At 37.3% G+C, this 20,602-nt stretch overlaps 1 protein-coding gene across 23 annotated transcripts in view; it reads left to right on the top strand.

The window, feature by feature from the left end:
- SDCCAG8 (SHH signaling and ciliogenesis regulator SDCCAG8) overlaps positions 1-20,602 on the top strand; it is a 246,891-nt gene that overhangs the window by 99,209 nt on the left and 127,080 nt on the right. The window lies entirely within an intron of this gene.

The following is a 20,602-nucleotide window of genomic DNA, read 5'->3' as shown; positions in this document are numbered from 1 at the left end:
ACACCTCCTCTAACTCCTAGTACATGTTTGTTGTGCTAGAGCAGACAAAAAGTGTTAGAGTCAAGAGGAAAGGAACTTCCTTTATAGTCACATTTCCATTTTAGCAGTTCATTAACTTGTTTAAAACATTTGATCAGTCTTTTTGTATTTTGCCACTCTTGTAAGAGCGACATGGTATCTCACTGTGGTTTTAATTTGCATTTCCCTAATGATTGATGATACTGACCATCTTTTTGGGTGCCTGCTTGCCATCCATATACTTTCATCAGTTGCAACGATCCCTGCAGGTTCAAGATACCATTGTCTTCACTGGTGTTACTGCAATCATGTCCTGACTGATTTCTCTTCCCCAGTTTCTCCCCATCTAGTCCCTTTGCAACCAGAGGGACCCTGTGAAAACTGTGTCAGGTCTTGTCACTCTTCTGATTACAACCATCCATTGGTTCCCTGTCTCAGTCATGGTGAAAGGCAGAGTCCTTACAGTGATCTACAAGGGGAAGGTGCTGCACAGTCTGGCTCTCCTGTTACCTCTCCATATTCATCTCCTACTCCATGTTCCCTGCCTCCCCTCCCCTCACCCCCCCCCCCCATCTCTCTGCTCCAGCTACACTGGCTTTCTTGCTGTTCCTCAAACACACCAGATCCTCCTCCCCCCTCCCCCGCCCCCATCTCTTTGCTCTAGCTATGCTGGCTTCTTTGATGTTCCTCAAACACATCAGATCCTACTCCCCCCGCCGCCCCGCCCCCCACCTCTCTGCTGTAGCTACACTGGCTTCCTTGATGTTCCTCAAACACATCAGATACACTCCCACTTTGGGGCCTTGGTACTCGCTGTTCCCTTTGTCTGAACACTGTTCCTCAGGATAGCCTTATGGATCACCAGCCTTCAAGTCATTGCTCTGATATCTCCTCTGTGAGCCCTTCTCTGACCACCTTATTTTAAATTTTACCCTGTTCCCCCAGGACTCCCTCTTGCCCTTTCTGCTTTATTTTACTCCCTATCTTTCTCACTTATTTTATTATCTGCCCTCCCCCACCCCGCCACCACAATATCGGTTCCATGAAGGCATGTCCCCCTCAGTCCATACTCAATATTTACTGAAGCACATTGTAAGTTGAATTAAGTCATTGAGATATCTTCTCATTTGCATTTAGAAACACAAATCCAAACTCCTAGCTTCCAAGGCCCCGTGTAATCTGATCACTACCTGTCTTTCTACCCCTTCACCTGCTCTTCCTGTCTCCATTCTCTCAAGCCTCAGTGGGTTTCCTTTAGCTTCTCAAACGTGTCAGCTCCACCTTATCTGTTCTTCTGCACTTTTCCTGTGCTTAATCAGCTGTTTCTCTTTCTAAGTCCCACTTGCCTGTCTCCACCCCATTAGTCTCTCATGGCATCTGGTTTACTTCCTCCATGGAACTTATTGTAATTTTTAATTATTTCATTATTATTATTTTTTTTTTTTACTAAAAAATCTCTCTCTCTTTTATTGGAATGTACGTTATTTGAGGTCAGAGACTCTTACTGTCTTATTCCCTTTGGGGTTCCTGTGCTCCAGTGTCTAACATGCAGTGAAGGCCCCAGTAACTGGATGGATGAGTGGGTAGAGAGGTAGCCAAACAGTTAGGCCCTGAGAGTACATGCCTATAGTCAAATTCTCCCTTCACTATCTACTACCTGGTGAACTTGCGCAAGTTCCTTAAGATGTCCGAGCCCCAGTTTTCTGATCCGTAAAATGAGGACAGATAAAATTAGCACTTTACAGGGTTTTATAAAAATTGGAGATAATCTGCGTTAACCCCATAGCACAGTACGTGACATACAACTGATCTGTACATGTTAACATGTTACTATATATTGGTATATGTTAGTATATTTTTACTAATGTCTTGATGACTCTTATTCACATTCTCTGCCCACATCTCTTTCTCCTGACTGTGTTCTATCTAGTTGCTCTCCAGAGTCATGGTAACCACATAATGATATTTTTGGTATGACCTGACTAGTCATGTGAGCTTACATTAATCTAGCTTTGGAACCCAGGTACCATTTTGCATTATGTGTTTATCAACTGTGTCTCACTGTGAACTCTTCTTGAGCTCGAGTTCAGTTAAAACCCCAAACAGCACGTGTCTGCTTCCCTACACCGGGCAGTAAATACAGCTATTTGCATTTGTCTCTCTGAAAGTTGATCGTTTTAGTTTGGACCTATTGTGTCAGCTGGCCTGAACCTCTTTGGATTCTGTTTTTGACATCTCAGTGTAATAAATTAGTCCTCTCAGATTTATGTCCCAGGCAGGTTTGACCAGCAACATCATTGGTGTGCTCTGTAAAGTCAGTGCTTTACGCAGTTTAGCAGGAATCGCAGAGCAGAACCCTGTGACCTGTGGCTGGAGACCTCCCTAGAGCTGGATACTTCCATTGTCTTCCACATGGTTTCTTAAGCTGATGTGTTTATTTTCTTCTTTGAGAACCAGGCCATTTCCTTCTTCAAGTCAAATCAAAACACATTGACTTTTGTACCTACTATGTACAAGTAGTGTGTGTGGGCCCCACTGAGCCATATGACAGATTAGATTGATGGCAAATAATGAAGAAATTAGGCATAGATGGCTAAGAAATCAAAGTGCCTTTGTAAATAGGGAGCAGATTTGTAGTTGGCAGGATTTAAACCCGTGTTGGGAAGCTCCCAGTGGAAGGGGATGGGCCTGCCTGAAATTCCAATTTCTTCATCTAAGTAATCTGGATAAATACACTAAATTGGAAATCTGAGGAATTAGACTGTAGAATTCTATTCTGAGATTTCTTCTATTCATTCTATTGGCCTACTCTCCTTTTAAAAATATGTTTGTATACATATACCAAATCATTATGCTGTGTACCTAAAAGTACAGTTTTTTTTTTTTTTAAATTAATGTTTATTTATTTTTGGGAGAGAGAGAGACAGAGACGGAGACAGAGCATGAGTGGGGGAGGGGCAGAGAGAGAGGGAGACACAGAATCTGAAGCAGGCTCCAGGCTCTGAGCTGTCAGCCCAGAGCCCGACGCGGGGCAGAGAGAGAGGGAGACACAGAATCTGAAGCAGGCTCCAGGCTCTGAGCTGTCAGCCCAGAGCCCGACGCGGGGCTCAAACTCACAAACTGCAAGATCACGACCCAAGCCAAAGTCAGATGCTTAACTGACTGAGCCACCCAGGAGCCCCTAAAAGTACAATGACCCTCGAACATCATGGGTTTGAACTGCTAGGGCCCCCTTATGCAGGGTATTTTATGATAAATACAGTACAGTACTATAAATGTATTTTATTTTCCTTATGATTTTCCTAATAGCATTTTCTTTTCTCTAGCTTACCTTATTGTAAGGGTACCGTACATAATACGTAGAACTTACATGTTAATCAACTATTTATGTTATTGGTAAGACTTCTTGTTAACAGTAGACTTTTAGTAGTGAAGTTTTGGGAGAGTCAGAAGTTCTGTGTGGATTTTCAAGTTTGTCAGGGACCAGCACCCCTAACTCCAACATTGTTCAGGGTCAACAGTAATACAATGTTATATGTCAATTTTATCTCAGTGGCAAAAAGTATTACATCCTCATCATTACCCTTTTTTTTTTCTCTTCTATGCCAACTTCATTTTTCTTTATGAAAATGAGTGAAAGCAAGAATTATGTTATTTTTCTAATCATCACAACATGTAAATTCTGTACTTTATATGAAAGTGTCTTCTAAACTGTGAAAAGCTGTATATACAGAGAGAGCTGTTATGATTGAATAGGTGTTCAGTAAATTGAGTAGATGAATTTACTCCTTTGTATGTGGATGGTATTAATGTAAAAGAATCATACCCAAAATATTTATTAACTGAAGCATCTATTTCACATTGGAAGCTTCTTGCCAAAATTAGTTAGAAAATACAGGTTATTTTTGAGTTGAAGTGAAGTACAATAAATTCTTAAGTTCCCCAAATAGAACTTTACAGAAATATTTATATAACTCACAGCTAAAGTGAATTTTCTAAAAACTCCCCATAAGGTGAGATCACGTACGCCATGTCTCAGTACAGAAGGATTTTTTTTTTTCAATCAGTTATGTCTCTAAAAATAAACCCAGTTTTGTTGTTAAAATTTGCTGTTTCCTCTTCACATAAGAACGTCTCATTAATTTGGGTGAAAACCGTCCAACAAGATAAGGTTAAATTGTCCAGTTTTCCAGTGGAAGAGAACCCATTTTGTGTCACGAGCAGAGTAGCAGCTAAGAGGTGAGTTGAAGACAGACATGCTGGTTCAGTGGTCAGAGGATTTTGAATCCAAGCATAGGTGTTCAGGGAAGAGGTTTGGATGTTCTACGTGTGCTTTTAGTAATACCCTACCTCTCTTACGCTCTTTAGAGTTTTCTAGCCAGAGCACTGATATTGATGTTCTCTGTCATCAGGTACACCGAGGAGTAACAGAGAGTGGGTGGGTAGAAAAAAGGGGTGACCTCTTGGAGGTCCAGTATATTTGCATGGGGCAGAAGAGGGGCCATATTCCATCGTCTGTACTGTTAAGTGGTCTAGACTCCTTAGATGGGGGTTTACTTTTCTCGGTCATTTGAAACTGATTTTTCTGAAAAATTAAAATATGATTTCCCATAAAGTAAAATCATTCAGTTTCCAGTGAAAGGCTGGGAGATCTTGAATAGGTCTAAATGTTTGAGCTTTTCTTGGTTTAAGAGCAAAGGAATGTTTTATTTTGCCCCCAGCACCTATACTAAACAGTAATATTGATAAAAAATAAAATCCAGTAAAATATATTTTTTAATTAAGGAATGATATATATGGTCTTATGAAACTAATTTTAAAAAGAGGAGATCTGAGTCTTAAATTTGTTCTGATTGTCAGAGATTGACAGAATTTAACTAATAGGAGAATACACAGAGCACAAAGAAAAACTTCTTGTTGAATAACAGTTGTCAGAGAAGAAACAGATGATGTGTTTTCTTTACTGCATTTAAAAAATTAATTATTGCCAATAGAAGCTTGTTTATGCTTGTTAACTGACTTAGCCTTGTGGTTTGGCATTTTTCCACGTTTAAATAGAAATGGGTTTCGACAGAGAGTCCGAAGACTGGGTTCTAGTCCAGCTGAGTGAACTTCAGTGGGCTCTCTACAGTGGACCCCAGTGTTCCCATTTGTAAAGGGAGAGAATAGATAAAGAGGATAAGTGGGCATCTTCTGTTTCGTACTGTACCTTTTTTTATTTAAAGGCCTTTATTTAATTTTTATTAAACAAAGTCTTGAAGTAAACAGGGAAGTTAACACTCAAAATGTTTCAGGAGGCTCCTAAATGATTTAGGGTCATTTTGGTAGAAGCACATTTTAGGAGAAATCTAAGCAGCACAATATTTAAGGAAGAATTTTATCAATTAAAGAATCCACATCGAGGTCTTGAAAGTTAGGTGCAAAATAATCCAAAAGCTTTCTTGCATTTTCCTTTTGGGAATCAGAATATTTCACTGATATTTTTCTGACAACTCGTGAAACAGTAACATTGAGTATATAAGAGTTTTAATTTGTTCCAGTTGAAAAATAATAAAAATGTATGTGTTATCTAAGAGACACAATAGTTTTGCCATCATTGCCTGTTTTCCCACCACGAATGAATGGGCCAGTGTATTTTTACATAATTCTTAATAGCTGACACAGTAACTAAAAAGCCATGCTTACTGCTGGAATAGTAGCAGATTTATTAACTTGTTTTCTTCGGAAATTGTGGTTTGCTAGTTGTCAATACTTTTATGTCTACTCAAAAAAAATTTTTGGCTTTGAAAAGCATACTTGGATATTGGTATTCCTGTAATTATAGTATTTGAAAAAAAATCACATTTGAAGCATAAATAGAAGATATAGGAATTCCGCGTTGCTATACCTTTACGCTGCAACTCATTTAAGGTTGTGTCGATTTTGAAAAACTTTCGGAAATTAACTATTTAATTTAGGATGATAAATTATATCCTTGGTGTCTTTTAAGTAGTTTTAATCTCATAATGAGAACCTGAAGGCATTGTAAATACATTTGATAATAAAAAGATGTTTTCTAAACCATAAATACATAATAATACACATTGAAATTAACTGATACTTTTTCCTGTAGCATACTCAGATAAAACTTAAAGAATAGCAGTATTTTCAGTTCATGTAAATTTATTTATCTTTATAGGTAGTGAAAGCATCTTTATGTTACTTGAAAATGTCTTTCATTCTCTTGTTTATTAAGATGGTTTTAGTGTGGCTTTATATTTAGTCTTATTTTTTATTTGTGCTTAATTCTGTTTCTATCCATGGGGAATGCTAGAGTAGCAACAACTCTATAATTAGTAATTAGTGGACAATAGGACCAAAGTGATTTTAATCTTATATTTAAGTATATTTTCAAGTGGATTATGTTATTGGAAAATATTAACATCTTTAATATTCAGAGATAGAAGGAACAATATATTCCAAAATGTAGTAATGTAATGTGAAAATTATGCTTTGACTACATATACCATGAATCCTAGAGCCCTAAGATTAAGACCTGAAAGACATTTTCTACTATAAATTTTGACAAGAATTAAACAAGAGTGTTGCTGCAATTTCTATTATCTACTATAGCCCAGATGCTTGTAAATTTGAGGAGGTAATGATATGAAGAAATTAGATATATTGTTGGGTTTGGTTTTTGTATCACAATGGTAGGGAATTAGTCTATATTTTAATAGTTATAAAGGACAAGAAAGAGTTAGATGGACAGTACCTAGTAGGCACTGAAAAATATTTATTGTATTGAGTAGAGGGCTAGGGGGAAGGAATTACTGACAAAAGTTAACAGTTTGTTTTCCTAAATAGGAATTCTTTTATTTTAGTTTTGCTTTGGCTGGTTTTCTCAAATGGTGATAAACAATTTTCAAATGGTGATAAAAGTCAACAATTGTAATGAACATGTGAGTTTAGAGTAGCTATTTATAGATATTTTCTTTAGCAATTCTTTTATCTCCCAGCATTTGTACTTGTTGAGTAGTCCTCTTTCCTAAGAGAGAAAAACATGTGAAATAGTTTTTTGGCCTTAGAAAAAACCAATCTTTTTATAAACTTAATTTTTTTTATTGTTTTTTTATATTTGAGCAAGCGAATGAGAGAGAGAGACACAGACAGACAGAGCATGAGCAGGGGAGGGGCAGAGAGAGACGGAGACAGAATCTGAAGCAGGCTCCGGGCTCTGAGCTGTCAGCACAGACCCCCACGCAGAGCTTGAACTCACAAACCGTGAGATCATGACCTGAGCTGAAGTCGGTGTTGAACTGAGTGAGCCACCCAGGCATCCTGAAAAGACCAATCCTTTTATGCGAGGATGTCCCACCAGAAAAAAGATCCGGGTGCCTGGGTGGCTCAGTCGGTTAAGTGTCAGGTCATGATCTCACAGTTTGTGAGTTCCATACCTGTGTGGGGGCCCTGAGAGCTGACAGCTCAGAGCCTGGAGTCTGCTTTGGATTCTGTGTCTCTCTCTCTGCGCGCCCCCCCCCCCCCACCCCCAACCTCAAGCTCTGTCTCTTTCTCTCTCAAAAAATGAATAAATACTAAAAAAAAAAAAAAAAAAAAAAAAAGACTCAGAGTCTGTCTGATGCCTGCTTCAGATTCCGTCTCCCTCTCTCTCCGCCCCTCTTCCATTTGCACTCTGTCTCTCTCTCTCTCTCTCTCTCTCTCTCTCTCAAAAATAAATAAACATTGGGGTGCCTGGGTGGCTCAGTCGGTTGAGCGTCTGAGTTCGGCTCAGGTCATGATCTCACAGTTTGTGGGTCCGAGCCCTGCGTCGGGCTCTGAGCTGACAGCTTAGAGCCTGGAACCTGCTTCAGATTCTGTGTCTCCCTCTCCCTCTGCCCCTTCCCCGCTCATGCTCTGTCTCTCTCTCCTTTAAAAATAAATAAAAACATTAAAAAAAATTTAAAAACATAAACATTAAAAAAATTAAAAGAAAAAAGGAAAGCCAAAAAAAAAAAATCAACAACAACAACAGAAGAAAAGGGATTTTCCTGTTTTTATTGCAGCTCAGTTTGCGAGAAACAACCCAGAGTTTATTTTTCTTTTGAAGTGCCTTAAAAAGCACTGGGTTACAGTTAGTCAAGCATTTTTTAGTATGGATTCTGTACAGAGCTACTATAAAAAAGGATTGTATTAACTTCTTGGGAAGTACAGGTCAAAGACTCCTTTGTGCGGGTCGCCCTCACCTCGGAAACTGGGCTTGTCTTCACTAGCCACCCTCTCCTGCCTCTTGGCCAAAAGACCATGGCCCCACTTCCGGGAAGAATGGAAGGAGTCGCGGTTTCTTCTTGGCCTTTTTTTTAAAAAAAAAAAAAAAACTAATATCCCCTGTTATTTTACTAAATTCACGCTGAAACTTAATTTGGATATATTACACATATTTAAAACGTGCATACATATATAATAGATTATAAGGTATAATATATGCATATTTAATATACGTGTGTTCCTAAATATATATGAATATATTTAAATGTATTTCCCCAGTTTTATTGAGATACAGTTAACATATAACATTGTATTGGTTTCAGGTATACACTCTGATGTTTTGATGTATGTGTGTGTTGTGAAATGATGATCACTTCACATAGTTACACACTTTTTCATGTGATGAGCGCTCCTAAGACCTTTTCTCTTAATAACTTCCAAATATACAATATGGTAATGTTAACTTCAGTCACTGTAGTCTACACTGCATCCCCAGAACTTACTTATCTTTTAACTGGAAGTTGGTTCCTTTGGACAGTTTGGCCCGCCCTGCACTTGTCTGTTGTGTGTATCTATAAGTTCAGTTTTTTTTTAGATTCCACATGTAAGTGACATCGTGTGATTCTTGTCTTTCTGTCTGACTTGCTTTACTTACCATAATGCCCTCAATGTCTATCCGTTTTGCCACAAATGTCAGGATTTCCATCCTTTTTTATGACTGAGTATATAAAATCACGTTTTCTTGATCTATTCATTCATCTACAGACACATAGGTTGTGTCCATATCTCCTTCTTTTTAAATGTCTTTATTTTTAGAGAGAGAGAAAGGGCACACGAGCACAGGAGGGGCAGAAAGAGAGGGAGGCAGATGATCTGGAGATGTGGGGCTTGAACCCACGGACCATGAAACCATGACCTGAGCCAAAGTTGGACGCTTAACCGTTGGAGCCACCCAGGCACCCCAGTTGTGTCCATATCTTGATTATTGTGAATAAGGCTATGATGAACATGAAGGTTCAGGTATCTTTTTGAGATAGTGATTTTGTTTCCTTCAGATAAATACCCAGAAGTGGAGTTGCTGGATCATTTTTTAGGTCTACTTTTAATTTTTTGAGGGCTTTCCATACTGTTTTCCATAGTGGTTGTACCAATTTATATCACCATAAAGTTAATTTTATATCTTCACATTTTAAATGTAAAATGGTTTCTGCTTTTATTAAATTAGAATGTTAAGTACATTGCCAACATAAATTTCCTTCTAGAAAACAAGAAGCCAAACTGTTACCTTTTTAAAGCCTTCCTTTTTTTTTTTTTTTTTTTGTTATAATCTGGGGTGGTTCCAAGATATTAGAGGATGTCCTTTTTATGTACCCAGGAATATATAGACCTGTACTAGTCTTTTTAGTTCTATTTTCTCCATGAACAACATTACAAGACCTTTCATATTTAAATGTCCTAATGTAGCATTTTATGGTAAATGTGCAGCAGAGGTGATGCCATAGGATTACCGGCTTTGTGAAGCAGAGGACTGCCAATGATCTGAAGTGTTTTGAGTTTATTAAAATAACTCCAGTAACATAGCTCTCAGCTATGAACGAAACACAAATATCTTCTTGAATGATAGTTCGGTTAGGTGGGTTTGTCAGAGATGAAGCAACCATTCCTAGGAAGTTTTTACTTATTGATACATTTAAACCTATTAGTTCTCCAGCGATTTAGTGAAGTCGCAGTTGCGGGGGGGGGGGGGGGGCGGTGTGTGGCATAAGGGGTGGTGTTAGGAAGCTGTTTTCAAATCTTTGAGGTTACAGCAGTTTCTTGATTATTTGTTGGGACAAATCCCCAAGTCTTCAATGACAGCAAAAGCAATTAATTCCTCCAATTAAATATAATAAAATATAAGTGACCCCTTCAACTTCTAGAATATTTATAAATATAGAACTAAAATTATTTGTGAAGCTATTGAAATAAATTCTACTAAAATAAACTCAGTATATTTCATATACTATATTTCATTATAGCAAAGTGACATTTCAGGAGAGGGTTATGTTCTAAATTCACTTTGAAAGGGAAATATTGGGGCGCCTGGGTGGCTCCGTCGGTTAAGCGTCCGACTTCGGCTCAGGTCACGATCTCACGGTCCGTGAGTTCGAGCCCCGCATCGGGCTCTGGGCTGATGGCTCAGAGCCTGGAGCCTGCTTCCAATTCTGTGTCTCCCTCTCTCTCTGACCCTCCCCCGTTCATGCTCTGTCTCTCTCTGTCTCAAAAATAAATAAACGTTAAAAAAAAAATTAAAAAAAAAAAGGGAAATATTGTATGTGGTCAAAATTACTTCTGAAAATCTTACAAATTGCTCATAATTTACACAGTCCACAGGGATTCGAATGTATTGGTTTTATATGTGTTTAGAGCATTCTATTTCTACCACATTGGATACATTCATATCCTTTCTTAAAAATTCTAATTTGCATTTTTTTCACTTCCATTATTGGATTAGATTGCCATTTATTTAGACAGGGACCAGGGATAAACAAGTTGGCTTGTGCGTGGGACTCATTTGTATGAAGAATCCATCTGTTTCTTAGATGAACTTGCACTTTACGTACCGGGATGCTCATATGGTGAGAGGTGCACACGTACTGTACCTGACCGGAGGCTCGGTAGGTCCATGTCTCACTCTTCATATTCATTCCAGGACGTTCAGTCCCTGAGATAAATGGTGGGCAGAGTTATGTCCACTTCTTTCGTTTCTCTCTTGCTGTTGCACATTGCAACTCTACTGTGTACTCGTGTTGCAGTTAACATTAGCTCTGAACCCTCTGATTGTGTGATCATGATGAATGAAGGCAAAGATGAAATGTACCACGCAGATGAAATGTGAGATTGCACACAACGGGGGCTCTTGGCATCAAACTATAGTATAGAAGAAACAGGGGAGCTTCAAAGGAGAAATGTCTCCTGCAGGTGACAAGTGTGCCTCTGAAGTGGTAGGTTCTCTTTGTAACATCGCGATTGATGGCTATCTTTTTCTAGTGCAACTCTTGATACATTTGCTGGTATTGAACCAATGCAAAATTTATTCTCAGCTAACGTTAAAACTTCACATCATGGATACATCTATCAATAACTGGTATGGTCAACGATTAGCAGATTTACATATTTACATTTCATTAATTTAAGAACGCAACATTTATTTTAATATTGCGTCCTTTAAGTCCACCTTTTTACTCACAGTGTGAAGTCTTCTTTATCCATTGCTGTCTGAGACCCGCACCTAGTTCACCCAGTCGTTCTTAGCCAATGATACCTTTGCAAAGTATCACTAGAAAAAAATTATCGCCTCTCTTTTTATGGCTTTCCAACAATCACATCTTATTTCAAATTTTACCTCATCTGGGGTCATCTTAAATTTTTTTTTTAAGTTTGATTTATTTTTAAGACAGAGAGAGACAGAGCATGAGCAGGGGAGGGGCAGAGAGAGAGGGGGACACAGAATCCAAAGCAGGCTCCAGGCCCTGAGCTGTCAGCACAGAGCCTGACAAGGGGCTCGAACTCACAAACCACGAGATCATGACCTGAGCCGAAGTCGGATGCCCAACCAACTGAGCCACCCAGGCGCCCCTTTTTAAAAAAAAATTCTTTTTAATGCTGGGTCATCTTAATGCTCCTTAATATTTCCACAATATGCTACACTTATAATATCATCAGACTCCAAAGGTCAAGATCTTTCTTTCCTTTTTCTTTATAATGTGAATGTGCAAGCACATAAGTATTGGAACACTGTTAACATTTTACCCTTTTAGAACACTGAAAGAGCATGAGAGAATTAGGGCACTTCAGCGTTTTAAAGAAAAAACATTACAGATTCTGAATGGCTTAATACTTTGTCTGTGATGAACGGAAATTCGCATTCATGAGAAGACAAAGCAAGCCATTTCTCTACCTCTAGCAAGCATAAAGCATTTACTAAACCAGCCCAAAAAGTAGAGCTATCACCTGGGCTCTTTTTTGTAAACTGACTATAGAGTTGAAATGATTCTTATTTTTTCCCTTGAATCTCCTGGTGTCACAGAGCAGTGGTTTAAGTTTGGCTTAACCAAAGAGTCCGCTGTATTGTCAGAGCAGCAGAATCAATTTTATTTTAGATGACTTCAATTTTCCTTTTCTCTGGATACATACTTTTAGAAAGGCACTTCTTTTCTTCCACAGTCCCTTCTCATCTGTTTTGAACACTTGTTTTGTCTGAGAGTTACTTTAGCTTCTGAATGTAAGTGATCAGTTGATACAACTTCCCTTAATATTAAGGAAAGGAAAAAAAAAAAACCTTTTGTTAAAATTCTTTAAAGAACGTTTTCTTAGAATAAGGATAGATTCAGTAGTCCCATTAGAAACAATTAGAAAACTGAAAAGTTTCACCAAGATGTTACGTATTGTACCTGAAAGACTGAAAGGTCAAGGCCATATTGATTCTTAGGCTGGCGTGGAGTCACTCTGTTGTAGAAGATAGAAACTGTGACCCTCGGCAAAGCAAATCCACACTCTACTTCAGATCACCACTGCTAACGTCTCATGGAGAAATGCTTCTTCAAAATTAATCTTGGCCAGGGCTTTGCAAATTGAGATCCTTGTGTTTGCCGGTGTGATATTTGATCTAAGCCATCTGAGTTATGTCCTCTTTCAGTGTCTTTGTTATCCATGCCAAATTGTGGGCCAAGAGGTTGTAGAGAGCACATTGCATCATTTCCTCTCCACCTCCTGTAAACATCTACATTTGCTTAGGAAGACAATACACAGGAGAGTGGAAAGACTACAGAGCTTGAGATCAGACGAACCCAGTTTTGAATCCCGGCTCTGCCACTATATAATCTTATGTAAGTTACTAAACGTCTGTAAGCTTCAGTTTTTTCATCTGTAAAACCGGAATAGGATGCTTATTTTTACAAGGTTGTCATGAACACAAAACGAGATTAAAAATACAAAATTTAAAAATATAAAATGCTAACTAAGACAGTGCCTGGCACGTGGTAAGCACTCAAAGATGACGACTGGTATCAGTGTTACTATCTGGTCTGCCATAAAAACATTAAATCAATGTCGTGGGCCCTCAACAATGATAACCACGAATAGAACTTCTGGAATGGTATCAGCAACCTTCCACATCTACGCTAAAAAGGGCAACCATTTTTGTGCATTTCCAAAATGACGTTTTAATCTCCTACAATATCCTTTTATTCAAATAGGCTGTTTTTCTAATTGTCTAGGGTGGAGAATGAGTCTCAGAAACACATTTTGCTATATTCTAGAGCCGTGCTATGGTAGAATTTTCTGTGATGATGAAAACATTTTATACCTGCACTGTCTAGTATGGCAGACACAATCCATATTGAGCACTTATCCTGTGATTAATGCAAACGAGGAACTAAACTTTGTATTTTGATTAAGTTAAATTTTAACAGCCACAGGTAGCTAGTGTAGCTCCAGACGCAACCTTATTAGTGATTTGGTAAAATCACTCTTAGCATCTGCAAGTTAATACAAGTGTCAACTGACAAATACCAAATTTCCAATGAGTATATTCTTTCTACCTATACGGAACTTGACAGAAACTATCATTTCTCTCCCAAGCTATGGGTTACTGTGTCTCATTTTTCAGTATCGTATACAACTTTACTTTCTAAACTTATTCTATGAATTTATCCATTGGTTTCTGAGTGATAAATTCACACTGTCAAGTTTTTTCAGCTTCAAAACCACAAGTTCTTTGTCACTTAACAAGAACTTTGGGTTCCGGTCTTCTTACTGTTCCGTTTTTCACTTTTGTCCCCATTCTCTTCCTCAGTATATGAATCAGTTACCCTGTATTAAAAATTATTACATGATTTTTAAGTCACATTCTGTTTATTAGCAGGGATAAATCACTGCCATTGGATTAAAATAGTTTATGTGTGCTACTTTATCTTTCCAGGTAAAGTTATCCTTCCAGATTAAGCTGACATATTTTTCAGATGGGTTTTACATTCATTTCTTTGGATATTTTTTCCTTAGGAAATAAAGAAAAAATATATACTAGAGCTTCTCCTAATGAAACTCTTTATTTGATTCTCCTTAATTTATGTAAAAAAAGTTTTTTAATTCTCAGAAACCCACAATGCTTTTCAAATTGCAGGATTGTGAAATCGATGTTATAGGTTGCAACCAAAAGTTTTTTTTTTTTAAAGAAGTGGATAGAATCAGAAGGAATTGGACATATCTGAGTGCTTCACACATAATATTGTTTTATGAAATGCTAGTTACATTTAAACGTGTGTGAAAGTGTGCATGTTTCTGAATTGTGATGTAAAATGGATTTCTTACTATGGTCTTATTTGAAGAAAAGAAACAAAAAAGATTGAAAGCCATTGTTTAACATGGTATGGTGTGGGGTCAGTAATGTCAGAAGATCTGGTTCAGGGCTTAGATTTACTCTTTTGAACCGTCATTCAATGTCTCTGACCCCAGTTTCTTTTTGAATAAATAGGGACACCTGCCCTATATGCTTTATGCAGTTGTTTTAAGGATCAAATAACATTTAAAGGTAATAGATAGTTGTAGCACTCCATATTCCTTTCAAGTGGTTTGTCAGTCATTTCTACTGAAAAAACTCATGGCTTAAAATAGCAATCATTTGTGTTCATTTTATGAATCTTCAGGTCAACTGAGATTCGGCTGATCTAGGCTGCATTTGACTCAGTGGCTCTGCGTCAGGTTATGAGTTGTGGGTTGTCTGGGCTGTGGTTTGGGTTTGGTTCTGCTCCACATGTATTTATTCTTCAGTCCAGGCAAAAGGGGTAGCAACTGTCCAGGGCATACTTTTCTAATGGAGAATCACTAGAATATGGAAGTGAAGTATTTATGACTTTTGCTTACGTTATAGCCACAAAATTTTTATTGGCTAAGTGAAATCACATGGCCAAGCCCGAAGTCATTAGGAAGGGATAGTATATTCCATTCCCAGTGGAAGGGAGATAGAAATGAAATTTTTCTGAACAATAATCTAAACTGGCACATTACCCAAAAACCATTTTTGCTCACTACTTCATTCTGAATGCGAAATGACAGCCAGGTATCACCATGCATTTGAAGAAAGCCTCTAACATAGGGGATTGGCTAAAAATGGATGAACAGAGGAAAAGGAAATTGAAGCAATATGTAATGAGCAGAGGAGAATATTTAAAATACTCTAATATTCTAGTAGAGAGATTAGATATATCCATAAGGTAAAAATTGCATGCTATGTAAAACAGTGAAAACAAGAAATATCTCGTGGAAATGAAAAATGTGTGGAAATGAAAAATGAGAAATTCAGTAGAAGCTTTGGAAGATGAAGTCAACACAGTCTTCCAGAAGTTAGAATCAAAAGGTGAGATAGAAAGCATAAGGAAATTAGATGATAAATCCAACAGAGTGAAAAACCAATGTCTGGGAGTTCCAAGAAGAGGAAATACTAAAATGTATGACATCAAAATATTTTTAAATAATAATACAAGAAAAATTCCCCAGACTAAGGAGAACAGCCTCCAGATTGAAAGGTCTACTGAAAAACCAGCACAAAACATGAAAAAAGGCCATTCCAAGGTCCACACTGTAAAATTGCAAAATGCCAGGGAAAAAGAAATTAATATAAAAGCTTTCAGAAACAAACAAACAAAAAATCACAGACTAAGTATTAAGAATCAGAATGGCATAGGACTTTTCAATTGCAGTGTTAGAATCTTTAAGACAATGGAGTAACCCCTTAAAAATCCTGAGTAAAAATTGATTTCAACATAGATTTTTATACCTAGCCAAACTGTCAAATGTATAGCTAGAAAAATGGCATTTTCGGGCATACAAATACTTTTTAAAAAGGTATTATTCAGATATTCTTTCTTATGAAAGTTTCCTGAAGAATGTACTTTAACTAAAAAAGGACATAAACTGAAAAACAGGATGACTTACAACCCAGAAAACATGAAACTTTAATAGTAGCATGTCTAAGGCTTGACCCAAGACAGAGATCAACCAGGCCAGACATAAGGCACCAAGAAGGATATATCTAGGGGGAAATTTTAAAAGGAACTGATAATTTATCTGATGTGTTTTGTTATCTGAGAAAATAATATTAATGTGTATGTGACAGATCTTTTTGAATATTGGGGGAAAATGTCAGTTACCTAGAAAAATAAGCTATTAAAAAGTAAGCAATTAATTCCAGAAATAATAAAATATTGTACAAAAAAATTAATCAAAATAAGGTTTGTCTTATTTTGACCAAAATTGTTATATGGGAAGATGAGATAGGTATGTTGAGTGACCTAAATTGTTACTTTTTTAATGTAGGGAGGTAACAGGTAATGTCTAATATTATAAAATCAAGAAATAACATTATAAGTATGTCATATAAAAATATGAAGATACATATCAGAAGAGTGGATCGGATGGGCCATTGATGATCGGGCTTGGAGATGGGTGTGGGGAAGAGCATGGGCACTGCCCTTCTTTGTTATGAGTAGTTGAGTATTATTTGACTTAGGTAAAGTGAAGTGCTCTGATATGAAAATTTAATAAGTAATAAAAATAAAGTTACATATGTCTATGATTAAGAAAAAAAAAACTCCTATACTACAGAAGACTATAGATAAACAGTAAAAAGTCTCCCTTTCTTGATACCCCATCTGTGGTATGATTGTCCTGAGTTAGCCACTTTATTTTATTTTTTTTTTTAATTTTTTTTTTAACGCTTATTTATTTTTGAGACAGAGAGAGACAGAGCATGAACGGGGGGAGGGTCAGAGAGAGGGAGACACAGAATCTGAAACAGGCTCCAGGCTCTGAGCTGTCAGCACAGAGCCTGACGTGGGGCTCGAACTCATGGACCGTGAGATCATGACCTGAGCCGAAGTCGGCCGCTTAACCGACTGAGCCACCCAGGCGCCCCCTGAGTTAGCCACTTTAAAAAAAAATTTTTTTTAATGTTTATTTTTGAGAGAGAGAGAGAGAGAGAGCGCACAAGTGAGGGAGGGACAGAGAGAGAGGGAGACACAGAATCTGAAGCAGGCACCAGGCTCTGAGCTGTCAGCACAGAGCCCAACATGGGGCCCGAACTCATGAACCGTGAGATCATGACCTGAGCTGAAGTTGGACACTTAACCAACTGAGTGACCCAGGCGACTATAGCCCTTTTAACAGTTTCTATTTTTAGTTGTTCTGGTGGTTACATTCATGACTGGAAGTACAGCAAAACCTTGGTTTGAAAGCAAAATTTGTTCTGGGAACATGCTTGTAATCCAAAGCACTTTTATATCAAAGCAAATTCTCCCCATAGGAAATAATGGAGACTCAGATGATTCATTCCACCACCCAAAAATATTCATATGAAAATGATTACCGTACTATAATATAATACAAAATAATAAAGAAAAATAAGCAAATTAACCTCCATTTACCTTTGAAAACTTTCGTGGCTGGTGTGAGGGAGACAAGAGAAAGGAGGGTTATTGTGTAGGATGACTTTCACTATCACTAATGGACCTTGACTACAGTACAGTATTAATAAACTCTTGTCATACACTGTATTTAATGTAACCGGCAATAAGGCAGCAGAAAAAACAGTCTCTATCTGCAGGCAGCCTGACCTAGAATGAAGCAAAGCATTTCAAGCTTACTCCTGTATGGAAAAGCAAAGGACTGTCCATAGGTTGCTTTGAAGTGACAATAAATACACTAGTGCCTATTGTGGTCACCTTCCAACATTCTGAAATGTCACTGATTTCTGCCAAACATCGCGGCCTGAGACCGAGCATCCGAGCATGGGAGATGATCACCCACAATCCTACAGAGATAGAGAGAGAGAAAACCATTGGCTCAGTTGTGATCATGTGACGTTCAGCATCGCTTTATCAAGTTAAAATTTATTAGAACTATTTGCTCATCTTATGGAAGACTCACAGAGCAAATTACTCGCAATCCAAGGTTTTACTGTTTATCTTTTGGTAAAGCGTAAAGCTATCTGGACTTGTCTTTGCCCAGTTGGCCAAGAGATGGCCGCATCAAGTTGCACTGTAGACACTGCAGGTTAATAGTGTGCTTTGGGAGTAACGTACCACTGGCCTATGACTGTTGTTGGTCCTTCATCCCTGAACCACTGTATACGGCCAAGGAAGCAGCGCTGACCTAGTTGGGTGAGGCAAAGGGTTATCCTGCCAGTGGGAGCATGGCATTTCTGGCAAGAGAGTCCTCTTCTAACTGTTGGAGTTGGTGCCATGGCAGATTTTCCTGACTCAGGGAGTGAGTGTTGAGCCCTGGTCCAGCTGGTTACGCTATTTGTTGATTTTGATTATCTGCACCAATAAGCTTTTTTTCTGGCACAGATAATCAGAAGAAGGCAGTAATTTTCCATCTAACAAAAATGCTTTTTGCATTTTGAAATTATAATAAAGTTTTATTCAGCTCTCATCAGATTTATGGGGGAAATTTTATTGAATTAGGTCAAGAGCTCTTTAGTCCTCTGTGATAGCCATATATCCTTAGGAAGATCATTTTATCTACTTACCACTGTGCTGTTCTTGAAAGACAGAGAAAAAAAATCAGCAATAGCAGCACTAGCTGTCTTTTATTCAGCTCTTACTATGTGCTGGACACTCTGCTAACTAGTCATCATCTCATTTAATCTTTATGATAGCATTCAGAGCCGGCTGCAGCCATAACTTCCATTGTGGACTGAACAATCTGATTAACAGTTGAGTGATTCATCCAAGCTCACAGGGCTGGAAAGTGCCAGAGCTGTGTCGAGCTTATAAAAAATTGTTGCATCTTTTCTTTTTAAGAAAGTTGGGGATTTTATAAATTTTCCATTTCTGTAATTTTTTGGCAGAATTCATAATTCTGGAGTCATCTTTGATGTCTCATGATAGCTTTCCTTTTATTTCCATATATTCTCCATGTTCTCTTTATGTTTGAAGTGTCTCTATTCTTATATCCGGAATATTGCAACTATCTCTTCGTGGTCTTCCTTCCGCCAGTCTCTGCCATCTTAAATTGACCATAAACATTTCTCTCATTGTTTTAAAGCTCAGCTTCTCTCATATTGAGTACCTTTTAAAACCATTAATATCTCTCCATTATCTATAAGAAAAATACAGCTTTAATTTGTCTAGAATTTAAGACTCTTCACAATGTGGTCTCATCTATCATTCCATGAGTTAATGTGCCCTCACCTTCTTTCCCACTTTTCTTGCCCATGCTAATATATCCCTAATCTGACCTACTGAAGCACAGATTCTCTCTACTGCTCTCTTGTTGTTTCTTATGTGCTTTGTATTTTGATAGTTTTCTGTATATGTCTATGTCTCATTTACCCATCTGAATTAACTCCTGAGTATAGAGGTGGAAACTCTCTGAGCCCACCATAATATTCAGTGTGGTTTCTTGCATGTAGCACTGTGTACAAAATTAGTGAGTGAATTTTTGAAGTTTTAAAGTCAACATATTATTCCGATTCTATACATGTTTGCCTTTGTTAATTTTGTAAATGTTAGGCAAATAAAACTTAATAGACATTCACGTTTTTTCATTTCCTTAATTATATTAAATTATGGGATTAGAAATAAATTGGTATAGCTTTATCAGTTTGAAATTTTTAAAGAAACAGGTCAGTTTCATTTAGTGTTCTAATCTGAAAGATACAGAAAATCTACTCTGAATGTAAGTGATAGGTTCATTATTACATAGGTTTTTAAAAATAAAGCAATATCTGAGAACTTGTAAGTCATTTTATTAAGTTGCTGGTAATGTACAGTTTTGATGGGGATAAACTGGATATTTATATGTGATAAATGTCAAAAAAACAAATCATTTAGTTTATCTTCCTGATGCATTAAATGTAGTTGGAGCATATTGAGTAATGATATGAGGAAATTGAGATGTACTTAAATACTAAGTTCAAAACACTTAGACATGATTTTGTTTTCCAAAAGGAGATTGCATTTTTGTGAATTAAAATTGCTTCTTGCTTTCTGTTGAATTTGAAAATGTTTCTACCCTTTACTTTCCCCTTTATTTTTTTTTTCTGGATTTAATAGTCTGAAGATCTATCTTTTATTTTTTGTTAATTTATAGATGTTGTATGATAAATAATTATCCTTTAATGTGTGAACTATTTAAAACTGTGTTCCATATAAGGTATTTTTTGCTTCAAAATATTTGCGTTTCAGTAAGATGGGGATAATTTCATCCTGAGACTAGAGAATCATAAATTTTTATATATCATAAATTTTTATATGTCATAAATTTTTATATATTTTAGATGTTCATATTTATTAACTGT

The sequence above is a fragment of the Felis catus genome, chromosome F1, assembly GCF_018350175.1.
Source record: "Felis catus isolate Fca126 chromosome F1, F.catus_Fca126_mat1.0, whole genome shotgun sequence".
NCBI classification, from domain to species: domain Eukaryota; kingdom Metazoa; phylum Chordata; class Mammalia; order Carnivora; family Felidae; genus Felis; species Felis catus.
This window is presented reverse-complemented; position numbering and strand designations above follow the sequence as displayed.